The following is a 19,713-nucleotide window of genomic DNA, read 5'->3' on the forward strand; positions in this document are numbered from 1 at the left end:
TAATAAATGAAAAGCATTGAACTATTTCTCAAACATTAAATTAGTAGACTTGTAGGCGGCTAGATCTAGATCTATGTGATGAGTTGGATTAAAATTGAATGAATTCGTGCAGAATGTTTCGGAAGGAGTGAGTGAGCGGGAGACCCAAAAAAGTTAAAGTATCGCCTTTCCGATAGATCATTTCACATGAAAGCGATAGTTAAAGGACAGGTCGGATGCAGGGGGCACCTGGTTTTCTGATTTTAGTCAAGGAAAATGGGGAAAATGTATTTATTTTGTATTTTACAACGCGCGATGCTCGAAAATTAGTAGCTCAGGGAAGTCTACCGGTGGTTACCGCCTCAGGTTAAAAATAGCGACCAATGGCTGTAGAGGGAAAAAAAGGCACATAGTATTCGATATTAAAACAATGTTTCGCTTTTGTGGAGATTTAGGGCGTTTTTTATTATTGAAATAATATGAGGAAAGCAGTGAAATCATTATTGTAGCCAGAAAAGGACGAATAACTGCTGATTTCGTTTGAGTATATTTATAAGCCCCAATTTTCTCACACAGATGTCTACGGCCATACCACGTTGAAAATACCGGTTCTCGTCCGATCACCGCAGTCAAGCAACGTCGGGCGTGGTTAGTACTTAGATGGGTGACCGCTTGGGAACACCACGTGTTGTAGACTTTTTTTCATCTTTTGTCTTTTATTTTTTGCCCCACTGGACACCTATTCTTACCACCTGCACTCTTTCCTAAGTTCACCACATACCTGTGAACACTTTTGTAATATCGAAATATTTTTTGTTTGTTTCTTTTGTGCCTTCACGGTAGGCTACCTCGATCCTACCCACCCATGGAAACAAACCCCTTAAAAACCAACAAAGGAAAGATGACCACTCTGCCCAAATTAAATAAATAAACTAAGTAGGCTACAACCTAATAATTAGAAGTAACTCAGTAAGTTAAATAAGGGGTAGGTATGGAAAACATTCGTGTAGGGGTTACAACCACTCGAGCTAATTCGGAAACGTATGGGTGGCCCTAATAAGGGCCGGATGGGTAGAACAAATGGGTGGTCCTGGGTTGAGTTTAACCGCCGAAGCCGTACAGGGTGCGACCTTGACGTTTCAGAGCATAGACGACATCCATAGCAGTGACGGTCTTCCTCTTGGCGTGCTCAGTGTAGGTGACGGCATCACGGATGACATTTTCAAGGAACACCTTGAGGACACCTCTGGTTTCTTCGTAGATCAGACCAGAGATACGTTTGACACCACCTCTGCGAGCAAGACGACGGATGGCTGGCTTGGTGATACCTTGGATGTTATCACGCAACACCTTCCTGTGACGCTTGGCGCCTCCTTTGCCGAGTCCCTTACCACCTTTGCCTCGGCCAGACATATTGAATTTTTCTTCTTTGTTGATGAAGGAGTGTTCGAAAAACGCCGTCTGCAGAGAAACTCGCTCCTTATATACGGTCCTGGGCTCGAGTTCGTTCAATATGGCGGACACCGCCCAACCAAAAGCGGTCGGCGAATGAGCCAGCCAATGAAAAAGCAGCTTGCCGTGTCGACTGGAATGTTGCTGGCTTGTCGGCTAACGGTGTCGTTTTCAAAGTCATTTTTTCACCTATTCTGCTATGCGACCCTTGGATAAAAAATAAAGAGTTTCATTGCCCACACGTGTAGGCATAGAAAAGATCCACGTTTGTCATGTTAAAATATGATATTAGACGTTATTTTCACCGTTTTGTGCGAATAAAACTGAAATATTTCCCTACACCTAATTATGCGAGTACGAGCGAGCTCATTATGCGAGTACGAGAGAATCTCGAACGCTGATTGGTCGAGTACGAACGAAATAATATTCTCGTACTCCGCTCCGTACTCGCAGTGGTTTGTTTACATCGTGAAACGAATAGGTTAGTTAGGCTTCTAATAATTAAATAATCTATGGCGTGTAGTCGTTAAGAATAATTTCTGCTCTCCGATTAAGATCTAGATATCTAGCTCTAACCCTAAAGGGTTTTTCTTTTTTTTTTTTTATATATATATTTTAAAAAGCAATGGATAGGGTGGTGGGTGGGTGAAAGAAAAATATAAAATTTATTCTCTCCTTTCTTCACATTTGAGATAAATAAAACAATATCAACAGCATGCATACACGAATTCAAATAGCAATGTGATGTGTGAGTTGAATTAAAGAGATAAATGAATAGAACCTATCTCCCGCATCCCCCAGAATAATACTAATAGATGTAGTAGTAGTAGTAGTAGTAGAGTGGCAGACATGGGCAGGGGGTGTAGTGGGTGGGTGGGTGGAAACTCGTGAGGTGGGGGACCTTCACTGCTAATCTGAACGTTGTCAGGTGGTCCTAAAAAGGACCTTGGTTGAGGACAGGGGGTGGTGGTTTGGGCTTAAAAGAAACCTCTTAAGCACGCTCACCACGGATACGTCTGGCTAGCTGGATGTCCTTGGGCATGATGGTGACACGCTTGGCGTGGATGGCGCACAGGTTGGTGTCTTCAAACAGACCGACGAGGTAAGCCTCGCTAGCCTCCTGCAGGGCCATGACAGCGGAGCTCTGGAAGCGAAGGTCAGTCTTGAAGTCCTGGGCGATTTCTCTGACCAGGCGCTGGAATGGCAGCTTGCGAATGAGCAGCTCAGTGCTCTTCTGGTAACGACGGATTTCTCTCAGGGCGACGGTTCCAGGCCTGTAACGATGGGGCTTCTTAACACCGCCGGTGGCTGGTGCTGACTTTCTGGCGGCTTTGGTGGCCAGCTGTTTACGTGGGGCTTTGCCTCCAGTAGATTTTCGGGCGGTTTGTTTGGTACGAGCCATCTTTTTTTTTTTGAATGATCTTAACTGACTGTTAAGGAAATGCGGCAGCTCAGCGCTGCTGGCCCTTTTATAACCGTCCGCCAAACCCTTAGCGCAACGAAGCTCTCCCATTGGACGAGTACGAGTTTAACGACGCTGATTGGCCAGTAGCAGCCACACAACGTTGAGACAGCGTCGACATAGCAGATTATTTTTAGACACGGTATCCAGCCGAGCGATCTATTAATAGCAGACAGGGCCGATAACACAAAATATTCTTCGTTCAAATGAAATCCTTGGTTGTGCCGCTTGTCAATGGAATCCGGTGTGTTTGCTTCTGTCGTCTTCAATGAATTATGAATGTGTGTGTGAGTGATTAGAAAAGAACCCAACATAGACTGCCTGAAACAATTTAGATCTAGACCTAGTCTATAGACCTAGGTAGATATTCTGACCCGATTCGACCGCCCGATCGGCGGTATTTACACAGTGTGTAAATAAATGAGGGGGAAGGATTAATAAAAACATATTTGGTTTTAAAAAGAAGAAGATATAAAATAAAAAGGGTAGACTAGCGGTAGGTTAAAGAATAGAATTTTAAAATAACGACCACCCTTATTTGTTGTAGACAGGGGTTAAACGGAGCACATTTAAAGAAAAATAGATTCTATTTTCATTTGTATCTATGAACGAATACCCCTAAAATATGTCCAGTTACTACTATTAATATGACCGCCCCCTCCCTGTTCTGCTCGTGTAAACCAGTGTAAGTATTATACATCTATAATAATGATCTCATACTGCTAGTGATTGACATGTTGATACGTTATTAATAAAGTTTGAAACAAGTAGGGTAGGGTAGGGTAGGGTAGGAAAACTCGATTTTTGTTCATTGACACACAACGAAAGCTAATTGGGTAAACTTTGGTTGTCCTGAAAAGGACAGTAGTAGGCTAGGTGGACAGTGGGCAGCAGGGTGACACTGTTTAGCTCTTGCCACCGGGTGTCTTCTGTGACTTCTTGGGCAGAAGCACGGCCTGGATGTTGGGGAGGACACCACCCTGGGCGATGGTGACACCCGACAAAAGTTTGTTCAACTCTTCGTCGTTACGGATGGCCAGCTGGAGGTGACGAGGAATGATTCTTGTCTTCTTGTTGTCTCTGGCAGCGTTGCCGGCCAACTCGAGCACTTCAGCGGCCAAATACTCGAGGACGGCGGCTAGGTAGACTGGGGCACCAGCACCGACACGCTCAGCATAGTTTCCTTTCCTCAACAGACGATGAATACGTCCGACTGGGAATTGAAGGCCTGCCCTGGAGGAGCGAGACTTGGACTTTCCCTTGACTTTACCGCCTTTACCACGTCCGGACATTGTGAGTTGGTTAGGAGCGAGAAGAAATACAGCGACTAACAGCGATACGGCTGCAGGCGATGAATGAAGACTTAACGGCGAGATCGGCCCTTTTATACGAAACGGCGAGGAAATCCGTTCGTCACCAAGCGAGCGTTCTGATTGGCTGCGCAGCGGCTTGGCGTTCGTACTCGTACTCGTACTCTCCAAATTTCCTCGCCGTTTCATATAAAAGGGCGGCCGGCGGTCGGTTCGCCTCATTTCTGTTCAAGCCATTGAAAAGAAAACAACATGCCACCTAAAGTTTCTTCCAAGGGAGCCAAGAAGGCCGGTAAGGCTAAAGCCGTACGCACCGGTGACAAGAAAAAGAAGAGGAGGAGAAAGGAAAGCTACAGCATCTACATTTACAAAGTCTTGAAGCAGGTGCACCCTGACACTGGCATTTCCTCCAAGGCCATGTCCATCATGAACTCCTTCGTCAACGACATCTTTGAGCGCATTTCAGCTGAAGCCAGCCGTCTTGCCCACTACAACAAGCGCAGCACCATCACCTCCAGGGAGATCCAGACCGCTGTCCGTCTCCTCCTGCCCGGTGAGCTGGCCAAACACGCCGTCAGTGAAGGCACCAAGGCTGTCACCAAGTACACCACCAGCAAATAAACACAACAGCAAACAACCACCTGGCTTGCTTGTTGTGGCTCTACTACTCGGCCCTTTTCAGGGCCTCCACCCATTCCCAATTAGCTCGGTTTGGTTTACATTGAACGAGTTTTCCCTCCCTCCCTCATCCACCCACCCACTCTGTGTAGCTGCCATGTTACAGTTTTTTTTTTTTTGTTTAGTCATTCTTTTCTTTAATAAGTAGAGATAGATATACATACATACATAGGCCTACATAGTAATATGCCTATCCCAACAACTGCACACACTATTCTCTTAACACATTTCATGCTAATTCTATCCTTTAAACTAGACATAAAAAGGCCACATACTTATTACTGGGTGGCTCCTTTTTTTTAAAAACACTATTTCATTCTGCATCTCACACAGGGCATCAGCACACCTCTATGCATATCATTTATTGTGTGTTGTTTGGCATAGATCCAAGGGATGAATGGGATTTAATAGTTTTAATTCAGATTATAAGGCTGGCTGTTGTAATAGGAATTATTAGCCAACACTTTGATTCTTATCACCAGTGCTAACTGCCATTTTCATTACAATACATCCATTCTGGTGGGTTGGTTTTTTTCTGTCTTCATTATATATGTTGAACATAACTGTGTGAGTGTGGCTTTTGGTGTTTTTATTATTTTTGTTTTTCTTTCATTAAAGCTACCATGTCAGATTGCTAAGGCATGCATCTGCCACCATTTGTTCACTGATATACTTTTTTCCTACTACCATCATATCATATGATTCTTTTGGTTTTGTCTTTTGCTAGGCCTGGCTTGAAAATGAGTTGGTTACACTTCTGCACAACATACATTCTCTTTAACAAGACAAAACAACAATTAAATACTCTGAACTTTTTTTTTTTATTATCATATATATACTTTTTTTTTTTTCAAAATACAGAAAATAAAAAATAACATGAGCTCAAGTACACAGCTTTCAAGAAGTTCATGGTTTTCTTTGCCAGCCTGCACAATGATTTCAGCACAGATTAAATTTAAACAATCAAAAGGAGGTTGATCTCTTACCGGCTGACGAGAAAGTTTGCGCAGAAGCATCATTTCTTAAGCCCCTGGTCAGTTGGAGTTGTAAAATGATGAGGTTTTCTTAACATTTGCCCTGGGGCATACATTTATGGTCCTGGTACTAGTTCTATACTGACAAGGATTCTTTCAAAGCAACTTGAGCCCAAAGGGAAGTATTTATATGCCTGCAACATAGCTGTGATTAATAAAGAATGAATTTCAATGCAAAAAATAATAATTTGAATCCCTGCAAGCTCCTTTCACATAAACCAGAGAGAAAAAAATGTATGCCAGTCTATAACATATACAATATAAATAAATTAGATTGAATATAAAGATTTTTTTTATTCCTCTCATTAGTTCAACCCTTCTCTTTTTATATAAACACCCAAGGCAGACGCTTGAGTAAATTAATATCCTTCCATATATTATAGAAGCATAAATAAATATGTGTAAAAAGTATTTCATATATGTATATATTTTTTTAAATATATATATATATATATATATATATATATTTTTATATATATATTTATTTATAATGTAAAAATATTGAATATATATACATAGACGAATATTGTATATATGTCTATATATACGTATGTATATATATGCATGTTTTGTGTATATATATATATATATATTTACATGTGTGTCTAAATGTATATTCATTGAATATATATTTGAATGTATATTCAAATATATATATTTGAGTGTAGACGAAAGACGCTCAAGTAAAATAATATCCTTCAGAATATTATAATTATAAGTTTTTTTCTTCTACCCCAGCAAACAGAAGGATATATATATACACACATATATATAATTTATATTTACAAATATATATTATATAAGAATTAATATATATATTCATAATACATATATATATATATATATATATATATATATATATATATATATATATAAGTATATATATATATATATATATGTATAAATAAATAAGTTATATATATAGATATATTCATATATAATGTATTTATTATGTAAATATATGTATATATCAGTGTGCGTATATAAAGGTATGTATATATGTTCAAATATATTTATTTGTTTGTTCGGATACATATATATCTGTTGTGTGTATTAAATTGCGCTCTTCTGTCAGTTTTTTCATTTGACGACAGTCGGTTAAGGTACTGGCCCCAGCCTAAAGATATTAGTAGAGTCTTCATAATGTGATGCCATGGGCTAGCAAAAAATAAATGAAGAAAAATCACATAGCAGGACAAATTGACATTTTACATGCTTTCAAACTTAAACTGAAATCAGAAAATGATGTGAAATTCATCTTGTGTATATAGAAAAATAAGCATTGTGCCAAAATCCTAATCATTGGTATTAAAAATGACATCAGCTTAATTTAAAAACTGGAAATTGTTTTGCCCTGCCGGATGAGATACCGGTAGCAGACACAGGGTTCCAGGCTGATGAAAGAAAGCGGTATACTTAAAGACAAAAGAATACCCTGTGTTAAAGCGGAACCAGCTAAGATTAAAGCTTAAAGTAAAGGCCTGCCCTGTCGCAGAATGTTAAAGTGGCCGGTGAAAGATCCCCGCGCCAGGCTAAAAGCAAGCTGTACACTTATTACTTAACGAGGGCTTCTTCAGGTCTTGTCTGTAGGACAATTCAGTCACAATAACAGGCAGACCAGGCCAGCCCTGGATATAAGCTAATTCATTTTATGCGCTGCTTCGACAGTCAATGAATATGGAGCTGCGGTCAGACTTTCAAACAAACCGCCTGAGTATTTAAAATGGGAAACAATATTTATTAATATTATCACCAACTAGATCTAGATTATATAGGCTACAAGGAAACCCAGAACCAGACTGGAAAGAAGTAAATTTACTCCCACTAATGATGACTTATCACTAATACTAATAATTAAAAAAAATGTTTAAAAAAATTAATTGCTCAAACCTAATAATCATTACAATCAAGCATCAAGTCTGATAGCCAACATTGGACCTAAAATCTAGATCTATTAGTTTTTACTGAACTAAATCTTATGTTATTTACTAATAATTACTAATGCATTTAATTATTAATACCTAGGCTACTCATTCCTACAGAATCTAGAAATTCTAGATCTAGACTCTAGAGAAATACTGGCGTCCCAGGCCAACCTAACCTTTTAAGCAACATCCTTAATTAGCATTTAATTAACCATGGATCGCCTGCCTTTTTTTTTTCACCGTGAAATTATTATTGTAATTTTTGAAACAGTATTTTGAATAGATCTACCCTCCTGTTTATATTATTTTAGTTAAGCTAGAGCGTTAGATCTAGAATTCTAGATCGTCGCCTAGTTGCGTGTTTTAAAATGAAGCCAGAATATTAATAGACTGAAAATAAATGTGCCAGTTGTCGTGGGAAAAGGTTAAAAGAATAATTAATAAATGAAAAGCATTGAACTATTTCTCAAACATTAAATTAGTAGACTTGTAGGCGGCTAGATCTAGATCTATGTGATGAGTTGGATTAAAATTGAATGAATTCGTGCAGAATGTTTCGGAAGGAGTGAGTGAGCGGGAGACCCAAAAAAGTTAAAGTATCGCCTTTCCGATAGATCATTTCACATGAAAGCGATAGTTAAAGGACAGGTCGGATGCAGGGGGCACCTGGTTTTCTGATTTTAGTCAAGGAAAATGGGGAAAATGTATTTATTTTGTATTTTACAACGCGCGATGCTCGAAAATTAGTAGCTCAGGGAAGTCTACCGGTGGTTACCGCCTCAGGTTAAAAATAGCGACCAATGGCTGTAGAGGGAAAAAAAGGCACATAGTATTCGATATTAAAACAATGTTTCGCTTTTGTGGAGATTTAGGGCGTTTTTTATTATTGAAATAATATGAGGAAAGCAGTGAAATCATTATTGTAGCCAGAAAAGGACGAATAACTGCTGATTTCGTTTGAGTATATTTATAAGCCCCAATTTTCTCACACAGATGTCTACGGCCATACCACGTTGAAAATACCGGTTCTCGTCCGATCACCGCAGTCAAGCAACGTCGGGCGTGGTTAGTACTTAGATGGGTGACCGCTTGGGAACACCACGTGTTGTAGACTTTTTTTCATCTTTTGTCTTTTATTTTTTGCCCCACTGGACACCTATTCTTACCACCTGCACTCTTTCCTAAGTTCACCACATACCTGTGAACACTTTTGTAATATCGAAATATTTTTTGTTTGTTTCTTTTGTGCCTTCACGGTAGGCTACCTCGATCCTACCCACCCATGGAAACAAACCCCTTAAAAACCAACAAAGGAAAGATGACCACTCTGCCCAAATTAAATAAATAAACTAAGTAGGCTACAACCTAATAATTAGAAGTAACTCAGTAAGTTAAATAAGGGGTAGGTATGGAAAACATTCGTGTAGGGGTTACAACCACTCGAGCTAATTCGGAAACGTATGGGTGGCCCTAATAAGGGCCGGATGGGTAGAACAAATGGGTGGTCCTGGGTTGAGTTTAACCGCCGAAGCCGTACAGGGTGCGACCTTGACGTTTCAGAGCATAGACGACATCCATAGCAGTGACGGTCTTCCTCTTGGCGTGCTCAGTGTAGGTGACGGCATCACGGATGACATTTTCAAGGAACACCTTGAGGACACCTCTGGTTTCTTCGTAGATCAGACCAGAGATACGTTTGACACCACCTCTGCGAGCAAGACGACGGATGGCTGGCTTGGTGATACCTTGGATGTTATCACGCAACACCTTCCTGTGACGCTTGGCGCCTCCTTTGCCGAGTCCCTTACCACCTTTGCCTCGGCCAGACATATTGAATTTTTCTTCTTTGTTGATGAAGGAGTGTTCGAAAAACGCCGTCTGCAGAGAAACTCGCTCCTTATATACGGTCCTGGGCTCGAGTTCGTTCAATATGGCGGACACCGCCCAACCAAAAGCGGTCGGCGAATGAGCCAGCCAATGAAAAAGCAGCTTGCCGTGTCGACTGGAATGTTGCTGGCTTGTCGGCTAACGGTGTCGTTTTCAAAGTCATTTTTTCACCTATTCTGCTATGCGACCCTTGGATAAAAAATAAAGAGTTTCATTGCCCACACGTGTAGGCATAGAAAAGATCCACGTTTGTCATGTTAAAATATGATATTAGACGTTATTTTCACCGTTTTGTGCGAATAAAACTGAAATATTTCCCTACACCTAATTATGCGAGTACGAGCGAGCTCATTATGCGAGTACGAGAGAATCTCGAACGCTGATTGGTCGAGTACGAACGAAATAATATTCTCGTACTCCGCTCCGTACTCGCAGTGGTTTGTTTACATCGTGAAACGAATAGGTTAGTTAGGCTTCTAATAATTAAATAATCTATGGCGTGTAGTCGTTAAGAATAATTTCTGCTCTCCGATTAAGATCTAGATATCTAGCTCTAACCCTAAAGGGTTTTTCTTTTTTTTTTTTTATATATATATTTTAAAAAGCAATGGATAGGGTGGTGGGTGGGTGAAAGAAAAATATAAAATTTATTCTCTCCTTTCTTCACATTTGAGATAAATAAAACAATATCAACAGCATGCATACACGAATTCAAATAGCAATGTGATGTGTGAGTTGAATTAAAGAGATAAATGAATAGAACCTATCTCCCGCATCCCCCAGAATAATACTAATAGATGTAGTAGTAGTAGTAGTAGTAGAGTGGCAGACATGGGCAGGGGGTGTAGTGGGTGGGTGGGTGGAAACTCGTGAGGTGGGGGACCTTCACTGCTAATCTGAACGTTGTCAGGTGGTCCTAAAAAGGACCTTGGTTGAGGACAGGGGGTGGTGGTTTGGGCTTAAAAGAAACCTCTTAAGCACGCTCACCACGGATACGTCTGGCTAGCTGGATGTCCTTGGGCATGATGGTGACACGCTTGGCGTGGATGGCGCACAGGTTGGTGTCTTCAAACAGACCGACGAGGTAAGCCTCGCTAGCCTCCTGCAGGGCCATGACAGCGGAGCTCTGGAAGCGAAGGTCAGTCTTGAAGTCCTGGGCGATTTCTCTGACCAGGCGCTGGAATGGCAGCTTGCGAATGAGCAGCTCAGTGCTCTTCTGGTAACGACGGATTTCTCTCAGGGCGACGGTTCCAGGCCTGTAACGATGGGGCTTCTTAACACCGCCGGTGGCTGGTGCTGACTTTCTGGCGGCTTTGGTGGCCAGCTGTTTACGTGGGGCTTTGCCTCCAGTAGATTTTCGGGCGGTTTGTTTGGTACGAGCCATCTTTTTTTTTTTGAATGATCTTAACTGACTGTTAAGGAAATGCGGCAGCTCAGCGCTGCTGGCCCTTTTATAACCGTCCGCCAAACCCTTAGCGCAACGAAGCTCTCCCATTGGACGAGTACGAGTTTAACGACGCTGATTGGCCAGTAGCAGCCACACAACGTTGAGACAGCGTCGACATAGCAGATTATTTTTAGACACGGTATCCAGCCGAGCGATCTATTAATAGCAGACAGGGCCGATAACACAAAATATTCTTCGTTCAAATGAAATCCTTGGTTGTGCCGCTTGTCAATGGAATCCGGTGTGTTTGCTTCTGTCGTCTTCAATGAATTATGAATGTGTGTGTGAGTGATTAGAAAAGAACCCAACATAGACTGCCTGAAACAATTTAGATCTAGACCTAGTCTATAGACCTAGGTAGATATTCTGACCCGATTCGACCGCCCGATCGGCGGTATTTACACAGTGTGTAAATAAATGAGGGGGAAGGATTAATAAAAACATATTTGGTTTTAAAAAGAAGAAGATATAAAATAAAAAGGGTAGACTAGCGGTAGGTTAAAGAATAGAATTTTAAAATAACGACCACCCTTATTTGTTGTAGACAGGGGTTAAACGGAGCACATTTAAAGAAAAATAGATTCTATTTTCATTTGTATCTATGAACGAATACCCCTAAAATATGTCCAGTTACTACTATTAATATGACCGCCCCCTCCCTGTTCTGCTCGTGTAAACCAGTGTAAGTATTATACATCTATAATAATGATCTCATACTGCTAGTGATTGACATGTTGATACGTTATTAATAAAGTTTGAAACAAGTAGGGTAGGGTAGGGTAGGGTAGGAAAACTCGATTTTTGTTCATTGACACACAACGAAAGCTAATTGGGTAAACTTTGGTTGTCCTGAAAAGGACAGTAGTAGGCTAGGTGGACAGTGGGCAGCAGGGTGACACTGTTTAGCTCTTGCCACCGGGTGTCTTCTGTGACTTCTTGGGCAGAAGCACGGCCTGGATGTTGGGGAGGACACCACCCTGGGCGATGGTGACACCCGACAAAAGTTTGTTCAACTCTTCGTCGTTACGGATGGCCAGCTGGAGGTGACGAGGAATGATTCTTGTCTTCTTGTTGTCTCTGGCAGCGTTGCCGGCCAACTCGAGCACTTCAGCGGCCAAATACTCGAGGACGGCGGCTAGGTAGACTGGGGCACCAGCACCGACACGCTCAGCATAGTTTCCTTTCCTCAACAGACGATGAATACGTCCGACTGGGAATTGAAGGCCTGCCCTGGAGGAGCGAGACTTGGACTTTCCCTTGACTTTACCGCCTTTACCACGTCCGGACATTGTGAGTTGGTTAGGAGCGAGAAGAAATACAGCGACTAACAGCGATACGGCTGCAGGCGATGAATGAAGACTTAACGGCGAGATCGGCCCTTTTATACGAAACGGCGAGGAAATCCGTTCGTCACCAAGCGAGCGTTCTGATTGGCTGCGCAGCGGCTTGGCGTTCGTACTCGTACTCGTACTCTCCAAATTTCCTCGCCGTTTCATATAAAAGGGCGGCCGGCGGTCGGTTCGCCTCATTTCTGTTCAAGCCGTTGAAAAGAAAACAACATGCCACCTAAAGTTTCTTCCAAGGGAGCCAAGAAGGCCGGTAAGGCTAAAGCCGTACGCACCGGTGACAAGAAAAAGAAGAGGAGGAGAAAGGAAAGCTATAGCATCTACATTTACAAAGTCTTGAAGCAGGTGCACCCTGACACTGGCATTTCCTCCAAGGCCATGTCCATCATGAACTCCTTCGTCAACGACATCTTTGAGCGCATTTCAGCTGAAGCCAGCCGTCTTGCCCACTACAACAAGCGCAGCACCATCACCTCCAGGGAGATCCAGACCGCTGTCCGTCTCCTCCTGCCCGGTGAGCTGGCCAAACACGCCGTCAGTGAAGGCACCAAGGCTGTCACCAAGTACACCACCAGCAAATAAACACAACAGCAAACAACCACCTGGCTTGCTTGTTGTGTGGCTCTACTACTCGGCCCTTTTCAGGGCCTCCACCCATTCCCAATTAGCTCGGTTTGGTTTACATTGAACGAGTTTTCCCTCCCTCATCCACCCACCCACCCACTCTGTGTAGCTGCCATGTTACAGTTGTTTTTTTGTTTAGTCATTCTTTTCTTTAATAAGTAGAGATAGATATACATACATACATAGGCCTGCATAGTAATATGCCTATCCCAACAACTGCACACACTATTCTCTTAACACATTTCATGCTAATTCTATCCTTTAAACTAGACATAAAAAGGCCACATACTTATTACTGGGTGGCTCCTTTTTTTAAAAAACACTATTTCATTCTGCATCTCACACAGGGCATCAGCACACCTCTATGCATATCATTTATTGTGTGTTGTTTGGCATAGATCCAAGGGATGAATGGGATTTAATAGTTTTAATTCAGATTATAAGGCTGGCTGTTGTAATAGGAATTATTAGCCAACACTTTTGATTCTTATCACCAGTGCTAACTGCCATTTTCATTACAATACATCCATTCTGGTGGGTTGGTTTTTTTCTGTCTTCATTATATATGTTGAACATAACTGTGTGAGTGTGGCTTTTGGTGTTTTTATTATTTTTGTTTTTCTTTCATTAAAGCTACCATGTCAGATTGCTAAGGCATGCATCTGCCACCATTTGTTCACTGATTTATTTTTTTCCTACTACCATCATATCATATGATTCTTTTTGTTTTGTCTTTTGCTAGTCCTGGCTTGAAAATGAGTTGGTTACACTTCTGCACAACATACATTCTCTTTAACAAGACAAAACAACAATTAAATACTCTGAACTTTTTTTTTTATTATCATATATATACTTTTTTTTTTTTCAAAATACAGAAAATAAAAAATAACATGAGCTCAAGTACACAGCTTTCAAGAAGTTCATGGTTTTCTTTGCCAGCCCGCACAATGATTTCAGCACAGATTAAAATTTAAACAATCAAAAGGAGGTTGATCTCTTACCGGCTGACGAGAAAGTTTGCGCAGAAGCATCATTTCTTAAGTCCTTGGTCAGTTGGAGTTGTAAAATGATGAGGTTTTCTTAACATTTGCCCTGGGGCATACATTTATGGTCCTGGTACTAGTTCTATACTGACAAGGATTCTTTCAAAGCAACTTGAGCCCAAAGGGAAGTATTTATATGCCTGCAACATAGCTGTGATTAATAAAGAATGAATTTCAATGCAAAAAATAATAATTTGAATCCCTGCAAGCTCCTTTCACATAAACCAGAGGGAAAAAAATGTATGCCAGTCTATAACATATACAAAATAAATAAATTAGATTGAATATAAAGATTTTTTTTATTCCTCTCATTAGTTCAACCCTTCTCTTTTTATATAAACACCCAAGGCAGACACTTGAGTAAATTAATATCCTTCCATATATTATAGAAACATAAATAAATATGTGTAAAAAGTATTTCATATATGTATATTTTTTTTTAATATATATAAATATATATATATATATAAATATATATATATATATATATATATATATATATATATATATATATATATAATGTAAAAATATTGAATAGACGAATATTGTATATATGTCTATATATACGTATGTATATATATGCATGTTTTGTGTGTATATATATATATATATGTATATATATATATATATATATATATATATATATTTACATGTGTGTCTAAATGTATATTCATTGAATATATATTTGAATGTATATTCAAATATATATATTTGAGTGTAGACGAAAGACGCTCAAGTAAAATAATATCCTTCAGAATATTATAATTATAAGTTTTTTTTTTCTACCCCAGCAAACAGAAGGATATATATATACACACATATATATAATTTATATTTACAAATATATATCATATAAGAATTAATATATATTTTCATAATATATAAGGATATAATACAAATATATATATATATATATATATATATATATATATATATATATATATATATATATATATATATATATATATATATATATATATGTATAAATAAATAAATTATATATATAGATATATTCATATATAATGTATTTATTATGTAAATATATGTATATGTATATATCAGTGTGCGTATATAAAGGTATGTATATATGTTCCAATATATTTATTTGTTTGTTCGGATACATATATATCTGTTGTGTGTATTAAATTGCGCTCTTCTGTCAGTTTTTTCATTTGACGACAGTTGGTTAAGGTACTGGCCCCAGCCTAAAGATATTAGTAGAGCCTTCATAATGTGATGCCATGGGTTAGCAAAAAATAAATGAAGAAAAATCACATAGCAGGACAAATTGACATTTTACATGCTTTCAAACTTAAACTGAAATCAGAAAATGATGTGAAATTCATCTTGTGTATATAGAAAAATAAGCATTGTGCCAAAATCCTAATCATTGGTTTTAAAAATGACACCAGCTTAATTTAAAAACTGGAAATTGTTTTGCCCTGCCGGATGAGATACCGGTAGCCGACACAGGGTTCCAGGCTGATAAAAGAAAGCGGTATACTTAAAGACAAAAGAATACCCTGTGTTAAAGCGGAACCAGCTAAGATTAAAGCTTAAAGTAAAGGCCTGCCCTGTCGCAGAATGTTAAAGTGGCCGGTGAAAGATCCCCGCGCCAGGCTAAAAGCAAGCTGTACACTTATTACTTAACGAGAGCTTCTTCAGGTCTTGTCTGTAGGACAATTCAGTCACAATAACAGGCAGACCAGGCCAGCCCTGGATATAAGCTAATTCATTTTATGCGGTGCTTCGACAGTCAATGAATATGGAGCTGCGGTCAGACTTTCAAACAAACCGCCTGAGTATTTAAAATGGGAAACAATATTTATTAATATTATCACCAACTAGATCTAGATTATATAGGCTACAAGGAAACCCAGAACCAGACTGGAAAGAAGTAAATTTACTCCCACTAATGATGACTTATCACTAATACTAATAATTAAAAAAATGTTTAAAAAAATTAATTGCTCAAACCTAATAATCATTACAATCAAGCATCAAGTCTGATAGCCAACATTGGACCTAAAATCTAGATCTATTAGTTTTTACTGAACTAAATCTTATGTTAGCTACTAATAATTACTAATGCATTTAATTATTAATACCTAGGCTACTCATTCCTACAGAATCTAGAAATTCTAGATCTAGACTCTAGAGAAATACTGGCGTCCCAGGCCAACCTAACCTTTTAAGCAACATCCTTAATTAGCATTTAATTTACCATGGATCGCCTGCCTTTTTTTTTCACCGTGAAATTATTATTGTAATTTTTGAAACAGTATTTTGAATAGATCTACCCTCCTGTTTATATTATTTTAGTTAAGCTAGAGCGTTAGATCTAGAATTCTAGATCGACGCCTAGTTGCGTGTTTTAAAATGAAGCCAGAATATTAATAGACTGAAAATAAATGTGCCAGTTGTCGTGGGAAAAGGTTAAAAGAATAATTAATAAATGAAAAGCATTGAACTATTTCTCAAACATTAAATTAGTAGACTTGTAGGCGGCTAGATCTAGATCTATGTGATGAGTTGGATTAAAATTGAATGAATTCGTGCAGAATGTTTCGGATGGAGTGAGTGAGCGGGAGACCCAAAAAAGTTAAAGTATCGCCTTTCCGATAGATCATTTCACATGAAAGCGATAGTTAAAGGACAGGTCGGATGCAGGGGGCACCTGGTTTTCTGATTTTAGTCAAGGAAAATGGGGAAAATGTATTTATTTTGTATTTTACAACGCGCGATGCTCGAAAATTAGTAGCTCAGGGAAGTCTACCGGTGGTTACCGCCTCAGGTTAAAAATAGCGACCAATGGCTGTAGAGGGAAAAAAAGGCACATAGTATTCGATATTAAAACAATGTTTCGCTTTTGTGGCGATTTAGGGCGTTTTTTATTATTGAAATAATATGAGGAAAGCAGTGAAATCATTATTGTAGCCAGAAAAGGACGAATAACTGCTGATTTCGTTTGAGTATATTTATAAGCCCCAATTTTCTCACACCGATGTCTACGGCCATACCACGTTGAAAATACCGGTTCTCGTCCGATCACCGCAGTCAAGCAACGTCGGGCGTGGTTAGTACTTAGATGGGTGACCGCTTGGGAACACCACGTGTTGTAGACTTTTTTTCATCTTTTGTCTTTTATTTTTTGCCCCACTGGACACCTATTCTTAATACCTGCACTCTTTCCTAAGTTCACCACATACCTGTGAACACTTTTGTAATATCGAAATATTTTTTGTTTGTTTCTTTTGTGCCTTCACGGTAGGCTACCTCGACCCTCCCCACCCATGGAAACAAACCCCTTAAAAACCAAAGGAAAGATGACCACTCTGCCCAAATTAAATAAATAAACTAAGTAGGCTACAACCAAATAATTGTACAATCAAACCTAAGTAATAAGGAGGAAGAAGTAACTCAGTAAGTAAGGGGTAGGTATGGAAAACATTCGTGTAGGGGTTACAACCACTCGAGCTAATTCGGAAACGTATGGGTGGCCCTAATAAGGGCCGGATGGGTAGAACAAATGGGTGGTCCTGGGTTGAGTTTAACCGCCGAAGCCGTACAGGGTGCGACCTTGACGTTTCAGAGCATAGACGACATCCATAGCAGTGACGGTCTTCCTCTTGGCGTGCTCAGTGTAGGTGACGGCATCACGGATGACATTTTCAAGGAACACCTTGAGGACACCTCTGGTTTCTTCGTAGATCAGACCAGAGATACGTTTGACACCACCTCTGCGAGCAAGACGACGGATGGCTGGCTTGGTGATACCTTGGATGTTATCACGCAACACCTTCCTGTGACGCTTGGCGCCTCCTTTGCCGAGTCCCTTACCACCTTTTTTTTTTTTTTTTTTTTTTTTTTTTTTTTTTCTTATTTTTTTTTTTTTATTTTTTTTTTTTTTTTTTTTTTTTTTTTTTTTTTTTTTTTTTTTTTTTTTTTTTTTTTTTTTTTTTATTACGTCTCAGTGTTGTAGATTTTACTTTCAGCGAGCCCAGCCAATGAGTGGTGGCAGTAGCTGATTTTTACTACGTTCATCATGCGACATAAGAAGACTGATGCAGATTTACAATATAAACTATTCCTGAAACTTTCATTCTCAAAATTTTTTACATGTTATTTACAGAATAAAATATGTATTTTATAGGGAGGGGGGGGGGTTATTTCATGGGCCAAAAGCAATTTGCTGTTTCTGAAAATTAAAGTTATAATTGGGGCAATATTTGGCTATAATAAATAAAAGTGCTGAGTTATGGTAAACTTTATATTAACAAAATTTGGCTTCGAAGGTTGGTCTAGGCTTCCTAAAGGGGGGGGGGGGTACAAATAGTTATATATGAAGTATACAGGAAAACATGATATGTTATGTACAATAGGTAGTTGCTATTTCTAAATAATAAAGTTGAAAAAGGGACAATATTTGTCTATGATAAATAAAAGTGATGAGTTGTAGTAAACTTTATATTAACAAACTTGGCTTCAAAGGTTTGTCTAGGCTTCCTAAAAGAGGGGAGAAGTACCTAAAGGAGGGGAGAAGTACACATAGTTATGTCTGAAGTATACAAAAAGCATGATATATTATGTACAATAGGTAGTCATTTGCATTCACACTTTCCATTTGTGCCTATTATCTGCAAACAGTCTTCATTTTTTTTTTTTTTAATTTTTTTTTAATTTTTTTTTTTTAATTTTTTTTTTTTTATTTTTTTTTTTTTTTAAATCAAAATTTTAAAATAATTAAACTTCAAAACAAACTTATTAATTAATTTGAGTAGGTAATGTACAGAGATGATCGTTAAATCAAATATGTTGAACGTATTTGAATTACATAAAAGGACAAATTTTTAAGAGGGGAGCGGTGGTGGGTCAGTGAGGGGGGGGTGGGTGGTGGGTGGGGGTTGGTTGGGTAAGGCGACCTAGATAGCGTGATCGTTTTTGCTACGCTGAGTAAACAAAAATCGTTCACTGGGAAGTTTGGTTGGGGGTGGGGGAGGGGGTTGGTTGGCTGTGGCAGGCCAGGCGTTGGGAGCGTTGTTGCGTGAAATGAACGCTATGGTGTTACATTTATAGCGTCATGTTGCGTGACATGACTGCTACAAGGAGGAGATAAAATCTCCCAGTCTCACGATAAGAGTGTAAAACTAGTAACATCTTACTTAAACTTTCACAGTGAAACATTACCAGTGGGGTGGATTTCCATGTATGGCAAAGTAAAAGGGTAGTATAGTTACAAAGATTTCAAGTAACAGATTTTTACTCTTGCTAAGTGGTTGGGGTAAAAAGGGGTTGCAAAGATTATTTATAAGTAAAGTAACCAATAATTTATTCAAGGGTAGGTTTGAGTGAGGGGAGGGGGGAAGTTGGTTGGGTGTGGCGGGCCATGTACTGGGAGCGGTGTTGCGTGACCTAACGGCTGTGGTATCATATTTATAGTGTGTGTGTTTTCCCTGTCAAGTCGTCTGTTAAAAATCAAGTCCAAAGTCTGTCTGTTAAACTCTGTCTCGTTGTATTTTGCCCTAT

The 19,713-nt window shown here is 39.2% G+C and overlaps 3 non-coding genes across 3 annotated transcripts; all 3 read left to right on the plus strand.

The window, feature by feature from the left end:
- Positions 1-557: 557 nt before the first annotated feature.
- On the plus strand, positions 558-676 carry LOC131931127 (5S ribosomal RNA). The gene has a single exon (XR_009384242.1). It is a non-coding gene; the product is annotated as a 5S ribosomal RNA (ribosomal RNA).
- Positions 677-8,835: 8,159 nt separating this feature from the next.
- LOC131931131 (5S ribosomal RNA) lies at positions 8,836-8,954 on the plus strand. Its single transcript, XR_009384246.1, has one exon. It is a non-coding gene; the product is annotated as a 5S ribosomal RNA (ribosomal RNA).
- An 8,239-nt stretch (positions 8,955-17,193) lies between these two features.
- Positions 17,194-17,312, plus strand: LOC131931133 (5S ribosomal RNA). The gene has a single exon (XR_009384247.1). It is a non-coding gene; the product is annotated as a 5S ribosomal RNA (ribosomal RNA).
- The last annotated feature ends 2,401 nt before the right edge of the window (positions 17,313-19,713 follow it).

Source organism: Physella acuta, unplaced genomic scaffold, assembly GCF_028476545.2.
Source record: "Physella acuta isolate Inbredline_101_S28 unplaced genomic scaffold, ASM2847654v3 ptg001897l, whole genome shotgun sequence".
Taxonomy (NCBI): Eukaryota; Metazoa; Mollusca; class Gastropoda; family Physidae; genus Physella; species Physella acuta.